The sequence below is a fragment of the Leopardus geoffroyi genome, chromosome B1 (assembly GCF_018350155.1).
Source record: "Leopardus geoffroyi isolate Oge1 chromosome B1, O.geoffroyi_Oge1_pat1.0, whole genome shotgun sequence".
NCBI lineage: Eukaryota > Metazoa > Chordata > Mammalia > Carnivora > Felidae > Leopardus > Leopardus geoffroyi.
In genome coordinates this window covers 19,414,852-19,423,600 of record NC_059327.1, presented here as the reverse complement: position 1 = coordinate 19,423,600, position 8,749 = coordinate 19,414,852, and the positions used below count along the sequence as shown (strand labels likewise).

The following is an 8,749-nucleotide window of genomic DNA, read 5'->3' as shown; positions in this document are numbered from 1 at the left end:
GGCTCTATCCCAGGAATCATGAGATCATGAACTGAGTCAAAATCAAGAGTTGGATGTTTGACTGACTGAGCTACCCAGGTGCTCTGAAGGTAGGAAATTATTAAAAGAGGATCATCATTTACACATATTGCAAATGTCATGACACTTCAGGGCTTTTTCTAAGTCTATGTACTCAGCATTCGAGTCTGGGTTGCTGCTTGTCAGCTGAAGCCAGCAGTAGTGGCTTCTGGCTAAGTTGAGAATTAATCGTTTATCTAGTCCAGGTCCAGAATCACCTCCTGTGGTGTGTTCTCATAGCCCAGATGAATAAAATCACAAAAGCAGGAAGCACAGTGTAGAAAGTGGTAGAAATGCTCACGATGGCCTTTGGGAGAATCACTGCAAACTGTACACAATCAATTATTGTCTTGTCTTGGATTTTAAGCTCTCTGGGTGCCAAACTTCGCAGTTTTGACCATAAGAAGCATTTTTGTAGGTTTGTTTGTTTTGAAAAGCCAAAGTCCATTGGTGAGCCAAAGACAATAATTGTCTACAATAGACAACAGCTGTGATTGGATGGACTCCCACGTTACCTTTTCTGTGCCCAAACTGCTCCCGGAGCCATCTCTCTCTGTGCCCACTGAGCCTCTGACTCCTTTAACTTCCTGCATATCCCTGAGGTTATTAATCCTGCAATACAAGAATGTAAATTACTTGATTCTCTTCCACAAGAAGTACTTGGGATTCATATTTGCTCGAAGAGTATCAAGCCTTGATAAGCTCCTCTTCTCCCTATGTAATTCAAAATACATGAGCAGCACTGTACCAGATATGGGACTTTTATTAAATTTTTTTCCCTAGGAAATAAACTTTATGGATTTTATATATAGGAGAATACTTTTTAGAGATGAATTTTCTATTTGGGCTTTTGTTAAAGTTTACTATTTTTGATATCATGTATAAGATCAAATAATTCAGAAATATTTTAGTGACATATAACCATATAACCTGGTAAAGTAGAAACCAAGATAAATCATTATGGCATAATAGTAGTAGGGATTTGAAAAGAACAAAATGACTTAATACTATTATTTAAAGAGAGAATATGGGCAACATTGTATAAGTTATTTCATCTATATTCTGTCCCATTGCTTCAGTGAACCTATTTTCACTATGGTCACCGCTGAGTTTCTAGGAATCATCTAATGGATTCTTTTTTTTTTGGTCTTCTTTTACTTAATGTCTTGAAGCAATTGACAATGTGGACACTGTTTATCTTGAAATTCCTTCCTCTCTTGCTTGTCATTCCCTCAGTTCCTCTGAGTTCCATTCTTATTCTCTGACCACTCCCTCCTATGTCTATTCAGTAGATTTATTTAGCTCCACCCACATCTTAAATGACCCTATGTCCAAGCGTTGAGTCCTATACCGTCTTTTCCTTCTGTTTATTGCTCTATTCAGGCAGTCTTGTTCATGTACAGTTTCTTTTATCTAGTAGTTTATAATGAAACCAAATTTGTGTTTCTCTCAACCACTTTTTCATGTGCTCTAGAGTCAATATAAAAATAGCTTTCAGACATTCTATTCCTCAGACTCAAGATTTCTAAAACGAAACCACTGACTTCCTATGTCTCCGCTGAGTGCTTCTCTTTCTGTGTTTCTGCTCTCATTTTATGGCACACACACTGATACAATGGGCCCAACATTCTTTCTTTCTTTCTTTCTTTCTTTCTTTCTTTCTTTCTTTCTTTCTTTCTTTCTTTCTTTCATTTATTATTTATTGAGTCTGATCTTATTTATTTGTGACTCCTAGAAAATCTCCTTTTTGATAGGACTCCTACATAGAGGTAGAAGCTCTTAGGACAGCCTCTATCTCTTGGCCATCTGTTCTTGGAGTTTTTCTTTGGCCTCCTTCATTCTCTCGGCCAAAAGCTTAGCATATTCTGCAGCCTTTTCCTTATTTTTCTTTGTACGTTGCTTCTTCAAAGCAATATGCTGACATTTGTGTTGGAGGACAGGTGAAGTAACAAGATGCTGAAGATGCTTTGGTTCTAGGTTTCTTACCTTCTTTGTTTAGGGGCTTTCTCATAACATACTGGTAGAAATCATCTTCACAGAGATTAAAAGTTTGTCATTCTGCCAGCTCTTTTGGGCCCCAGGCAATGAGGCACAGTAGTATCAGTGAGTCCAGGAATGTCCTCCTCCACTTTTATTACAATGATCACGTTGAGCACACTGTTAGCATCCACAGTGCAACCACAAATGGATTTGCACTTTCTTTCTCCAGTCCTCCTTGACTGGGAGCGGGAAGGCCCCTTACTCAGTAGCAGGTAGACATGGCCATAGGTCAAGACACCCTACTTTGTGGGGAAGCTTGGTTTGTCATTGCCACCACTGATTCAGACCACATAACCCTTCCATTGTTCACCCAGAGCAACAGCAACAACCTCATTGGCCGCACACTTCTCATAAAAGGTATTAAGTTTGCACTCTTCGTCCATCAGTGACTTTCTGACAGCCAGTAGCTGGGAAAGAGACATCCAGCTTCATCCTGAAGCAGCCTGCCGCCTCTGAGGCCCCACAAAAAAGAACAATATTAATGCCTTTTAATGAAATACTGTATTTTAGTCCCATTTTCACCCTCTCTATTCCCATTGTCACTGGCTTACTTCAGATCTTCTTCATTACTCATTTGACCATTACCAATTCTGATTATCTCACTCCATCCTGCCCTCCCCAATCCATCTTGCATAAGGCAGTAAGAGTGATCTTTCTAAAATGGTAAGTTGAAATCATTCCCTATGCTTCCTATCTCACTGGTTGCCACAGTCTATAAAATGTGATTCAAATTTCTCCCCATGGCACGCATACATAGTAACAACCAGGTACAAAAATAGTCATAAAATGTTCTTGTAAAATCAGATTTTGTTCTCTCACACTTCTCCACCTTTTCCTTTTTAAAATAAAACAGTTTTTATTTATCTTCAATCTCACCTCAAGCAGTATTTTTTGGGAAAAACCTTCAAGATTCTCCCAAGCTGACTTAGAAGGTGCTTCCCTTAGGCTCTATTAGCAGCAAATTTGTCATAAATTTCTCCACTAGACCACTCATCACGTTCTTTTTCTCTGGGTTGCTTGCTGGTGAGCTACCTGAGGTTCATGGACGAAATATATCATTTGGTTCATTATTTAAAATATAGTCTATAATCAATAAATATACAGGAAATAAAGGATAATAAAATTGGTTATTAAAATTCTAGTGAGTTATTAACTCTATAGTTTTTATAGATATGTAAATTATATATACACACATATATATGTATATGTACATATACATATGTATATATACATATATAATACTTATCTAATATACAGTAAAACCTTGGATTGTGACTAAAGGGTTCCGCAAGATGAGCAAACACTTAAAATAAATTTTAAATTGATAAATGCGATGTCTTGCAATTGAGTAGTATGTGACAGGGAATGTCACATGATCAAAACTGAGCCAATGGTTCTTCTCTCTCTCACTGTGGGATTGTGGGTGATCGTCTCCCATGTTCGGATGCTTGGTTTCAGGCTGCAGTGTTTGGGAGAAATCAGTGATTATTCAGAACTTTGGCAGGTGCCCACAGCTGGCACTAGTGTATTTTTTGCCGCTTCAAAGCACCTATGGACAGTCCTTTGCTTTTCCATACAAGAGGAAGTTTAGGAATGCTTTGCTTCCTTCTAGGTCAGGCTGCCTGCAGATATGGACCCTTTCCTCTGCTGCCTTATTGCCAGTTACATTAAATACAGTATATGACAAGAGTTTCTTAATATTGTACTGTAGTCAACATCCGTGTGAGTGTATACAATGGCCCCCGTGCAGGAAAAGATTGAAAAGAATGGTAGTAGGAGCAAGGAGATGATTATGGTGGAAGTTAAGAAGTAAATCATTGAGAAGTACGAACAAGGTATGCAAATAGGCCAAAACTCCAAGATTTCATAAGAAGTCTATGTCTGCATCTCGTCTGCACAAGTGGAGAAAAAGGCAGAGGAATCCCTCACTTCAAATGAGATAAGGGAGATGTGTAAAATGTGGGAAACAGTGCAAAATTTTGTAGAAAACACCACCTGAATAAGGCTGTAGCAGTGCAAGTGACGAATCTGTTTAATGACAATGCAATGTCACATTTCTGTGAAATCCTCCAAAGGTGGCAAAAACAAGTGTCATTGGGTACGTTTCTTGTTAAAGTTGCATGAATAGAAAAAGATTCCATTGAGCCTATTGATAGCAGTGACTCCATTAGTGATAATCAAAGCCTTTACACAATAACCCTCTTCTCTCTTGTCTCCCTCACACCAGCCATGAGGTTTTCAAAGGTAAGTGCAGGTTAATTTGTTTATTTTTCTTTATATTTTGTATTTTATTTATTTATTATTTTATATTATATTACAGTACTGTAATAATTTTTATATGAATACTTTTGGGTTGTGGAATGAGTCATCTGAGTTTCCATTATTTCTTATGGGGGAATTTGCTTTGATATTCAAGTACTTTGAGTTACAAGCATGTTTCCAGAATGAATTATGCTCACAAACCAAGGTTTTACTGTATGTATGTATGTATGTATGTGTGTGTATACACACATATATATGTGTATATATATATGTATATATATTTGTATATTGAACTATGTAGAAGTATGTTTATAAATGTTATTAAGCAAATAATAAAGGCAGTAAGAATTTGTTTTAAAAATGAGTTTTTAAGGATGGATTACATATTTGGAATAGAAACAGGGAGAGATAAAATTTTCCAGATAGAAAAAGTAGTGCAGACAGTGGCACAGAATATGTTCAAGTCTAGTGTGTTATTTGATGGGCACATGTAAGGAAAATTTTAGAGATTGTAAAGAGAACCATATCACAGAGAGCCTTGAATATGTCATATTTTTCTACGATTTAAAAAAAAAACACTTTAGCACAGTGTTATAGAATGTTTTTATTTTTTTATTTTTTTTAATTTATTTTTGAGAAAGAGAGAGAGGGACAGAGCATGAGTGGGGAAGAGGCAGAGAGGGAGACACAGAATCTGAACTCGTGAACTCTGAGATCATGACCTGAGCCAAAGTTGGATGCTTAAGGGACTGAGCCATCCGGGCACCCCTAGAATGTTTTCAGAAAGGTATTGGTTTTAATCTACCCCTAGAGGCATTAGGTAGTATTTTAAATATCCCCAAATAAATAGTAATCGCAGTCCAGGGTGGTTATCTGGCATTTAAAAGACTGTAATGGGTACTTCAAAGAGAACTGTTGCAGGTAGTTCCATTACCTGTTATCTTTAATCAGTGCCACTCACTTTTTTAAGTAGCATAAGGAAGACTAGAATATATTTTCATTGCTGAAATATATCTCATTAGAGATGCATGGATGGGCTTGGTAACTTACCAAGTACCTCCACACTTGCACAGATAAGGCATGAGAATTTAGAGACCTTAGTAGCTTACAGTCCTTTGAACACATTCCTGTCTTAGGTTTTCATTTTCCCTATTTTGCCCCTGGATTCCAGTAACAAAGATGACCTAATTCTGTCCTGGAATATGTTCCATTTGCCTCTAGTGAATCTCACGTGCAAGGTCATAGTTGAAGAACCAAAAGGGAAGAAAAAGACCTGAGATATTATTGGTCTAATAAAAAAAGATGACACGATATTTTGTGTGCCAGGTAGCTGGTATGTGTGTGCGAATCAGGGATAGAATAAACTCTAGAGATTTGATTTCATTCCATCTGGTTGTGCTGATGTTGGGGGCGGGGGAAGGAACCAGTAGTTCTCAACTACATCTATCTGTTAGATGTAGACTGATTACCTGCCTCCCACCAAAATTAATAAATGTGAAAAGCCAAAGTGGTTTAGGTCAGCCCAGAACACAAGTTAAGGATTTTGTATTTAATTTGTTAGAAAAAGGGAAATCACTGAAGTGTTTGAACTGCCCAATTACCTTGTTGGTTAGTATGTGATGCTTTTGAATCAAGAAAAAGGATTGATCTCTGTTAGGAAATTAAGTTCAACCCTTGCTAAACTTAGTGAACTTTTCTGTATATAGATGTAAATCTGTACTCTATAAATTGGTGTTGATGGCTTATTCCAAATCCATAGCTACTTCTAGTACAACAATTACTTCTAATAATTAGCTCATTAATAAGTCTCAGAACTGGTATCTTTCCTGGTACCACTGAGTCTTTGCAACTTTGATGCGTTTGTCACTCCCTCATGCACACCACACACCTAATTGCTGAATAATGTTTTTTGTTTGTTTGTGTTTGGGGTTTAACATTTAGGTTTTTTTAAAGCCTTATTCTTAAAATTATTATGATAACCAAAAATTGTGTTTGTTTCCATATTATCCCTGATTGATCTCTGTATTTATTATTGCTGTCTTTGCTTGCTGTAGTTTACTTAATTAAGGAAGGAGGGTATTAGATACATCAAACTTGGTAGTACTTTTCTCAAATCTTAGGAGGCATTGACAAGAGCTCTAGTCCGGAAGAGGTTTTGCAGTAGTTCCCTGAGACCAATCCTCACTTTCTGTTACCTTGCTATAAAAGAACACGAGGGGGGCACCTGGGTGGCTCAGTCGGTTCAGCATCTGACTTTAGTTCAGGTCATGATCTCACGGTCCGTGGGTTTAAGCTCTGTGTCGGACTCTTTGCTAACTGCCCAGAGCATGGAGCCTGCTTCAGATTCTGTGTCTCCCTCTCTCTCTGCCCCTCCCCTGCTCACGCTCTCTCTCTCAAAAATAAATAAATACTTAAAAAATTTAAAAAAGAAAGCAGGAGGATTAGGCAGCGAATTAATTAAAAACAATGGTGCATGTGAATAGCTCTTCCAACTGTCTTTCATTTCATGTTTTGGTAAGTGTGATCAATGCCAAATTTCTCTATTGTGGAGTAATGAACACATAAGCATAGATATACATTACAAAATGATAAAAATTCAATTAAAGTTAAAACACAAACTTACTTTGTGTCAAAGCTATCACAAAATTTAAAATTTGTTTTACTACTTTCTATTGAGCTCGAGATGCAGGAGGCATAGTTATACCTTTAATAACGCCAGGCTATATATTTATCTTAAATGTATCAGCCTGTTTGGGAGAAAAAGTATCTGGAAAAGATGTTAATTTTCCAGTCTCTGACAAGCTGTCTACCAAATGGCTTTCCTGTGACAATAAATAGGTTTTACTTGACATGTTTATTTACATACTATTTAATACACCTTGTGTTGAAAGGAGACAAATAATGACTTGAATCACTTCCAGATTACTTTGCTCTATGCAGATAAGAAGATAAATTCAAGACCTCTAATACATAATGGCACTAATCTTTCACTAGTGGATAAAAAGCAAAAATTCTCCATGCCTTACCTTCCTTTTGTTGTTCATTTAAGGAGGATACTGATCTTGTTTCCTCTTTTCAAAGGGAATAGAGTAACTTCTTTTGGATAGAGAACACAAAACATGATAATGTTCTGCAATTGATGGCACAGTAACTTTTTCCCTTTTACCAATTAGGAAAGAATAAATTTTTGAGAATGTGATTTTGGAAGATATTTTTTTCTATTTTTCATATCTCACTATATCTTATTTTGGAAGAGTAATTCTAGGTTTTTGATCTTTTAGAATTCATCCCTCTTCTGTGGTTAAAGATCAGCATCAGTATCTTAAAATGTACTAATTGCACATAATTACTAATTGTTTTATATTTTTCTTAAAAGTCTTCTTAAATATATGAGTTGCTTTCGTACTTCAAAGCAAAATAATCTGAATAGATACTTAAATTTAACAGATGTGAAACTCCTTCGAGGTAAATTTTAGATTCTTAAAAAGTTTTGGGGTGCCTGGGTAGCTCAGTTGGTTAAGCTTCTGACTTCGGCTCAGGTCATGATCTCACAGTTCGTGGATTAGAGCCCCACGTTGGGCTCTGTGCTGATAGGTCAGAGCCTGGAACCTGCTTCGGATTCTGTGTCTCCCTCTCTCTCTGCCCTTCCTCTGCTCGTGCTCTGTCTCTCTCGAAAATAAATAAACATTTAAAACAAAAAACCAAGTTTCGTTTGGCACCAGTGCAGGATTGGCTGAAATATATCTCTAGTAGGAAGAGAATAATACTTCAGTGGTATTTTTTGTAAATGACCAATATTAAATTTAATAGAGCTAATTTAATAAAGAAAGGCAGTTCTAGATTACTACTGCTAGAAAAATGTGGAGGGTCAGCAGTGTAAACACTGCCCAAAGCAACCCTTATCGATCACCTTGCTCTCATTATAGTTAGACTTTGAATATGAGGTGAAAGTTTAAACATGTGACCCAGTTTGTTTAGTGACTAGTAAGGTCAGTATGGGTAATAAGACACCTAATACCATAGTAATTCTATTATATCAATAAAACGTCTTTTTGTAAACAAATTCATTACTACGTTATGACTTTTATAACCCTTGAGATACTTTTATAACCCTTGACATATGAATGCTCATAGAGAGATAAATTGTAAAGTTAAAGAAATAGAAAAAGTGGAATCAGCTGCCTTTGGTTGTAGGACTTTTGGTTTTACTGAGGTATTGCCATTCTACTTGTGTTGGAAAACTTGGTATGAATATTTATAAGGCAGCATATATTTCTCAGTCCGTACCTACCAGTTGTTTCCTTCACATCATACCTGAGAGATTTCTCTGAAATCTTTTTCAGTTCAAATCACCAGAGTGGGACCATCTTAACCAATATGTCAGGTCAGT

General features: G+C 36.7%; 1 pseudogene; it reads right to left on the bottom strand.

Annotated features, from left to right (window-relative positions):
• Window positions 1-1,771: 1,771 nt before the first annotated feature.
• On the bottom strand, window positions 1,772-3,054 carry LOC123596328 (annotated as a pseudogene).
• Between the last annotated feature and the right edge of the window lie 5,695 nt (window positions 3,055-8,749).